Source organism: Fukomys damarensis, unplaced genomic scaffold, assembly GCF_012274545.1.
Source record: "Fukomys damarensis isolate Sample0158 unplaced genomic scaffold, DMR_v1.0_HiC HiC_scaffold_5, whole genome shotgun sequence".
Classification (NCBI taxonomy): Eukaryota; Metazoa; Chordata; class Mammalia; order Rodentia; family Bathyergidae; genus Fukomys; species Fukomys damarensis.
This window is the reverse complement of record NW_022900917.1, coordinates 73,592,409-73,592,886: the sequence shown is the minus strand read 5'-3', so window position 1 is coordinate 73,592,886 and position 478 is coordinate 73,592,409.

Genomic DNA, 478 nt, shown 5'->3' with positions numbered 1-478 from the left:
TGGCGCAGGCACCGCGTTGCGCCTCGTCCGCGCCCGGGTCAGCTTTGTGGGACCGCCAGGCGGAGCTGAGAGGGCGGGAAACCTGAGCCACAAGCGGCTCCGGGAAAGCCTTCCCACGTCCTCTTCCTGCTCCCCAGTGCAAGCAGAAGAAATTTAGCGCGTGAGGCGAACAGTGGGAGCCCCACTCACGGTCCCGCACCCCCACCTCTTCCGATCGGTGGGGTAAAGACATCCGGCCTGAGGCTGCTGCCTCCGTGACTGGGTAACCGGAAAGTTGGCTTTGGCAAAAACAGCCCTGGGGAGAGGGAGGAAAACAGACCCTCTTTCCCGCCCCTGGGATTCTGCAGCCGGCGCTCAGAGCGGCCTGCAAGACCTGGCTCAGCACCTGCGAAGCACCAGAGCCTGAAAAGGAAGCGCGGGAACGCGCGGCGCGTCCGGCTGGAGCGCGGGAGAGGGCGCAGAGGGTCCGGGCTCCCGC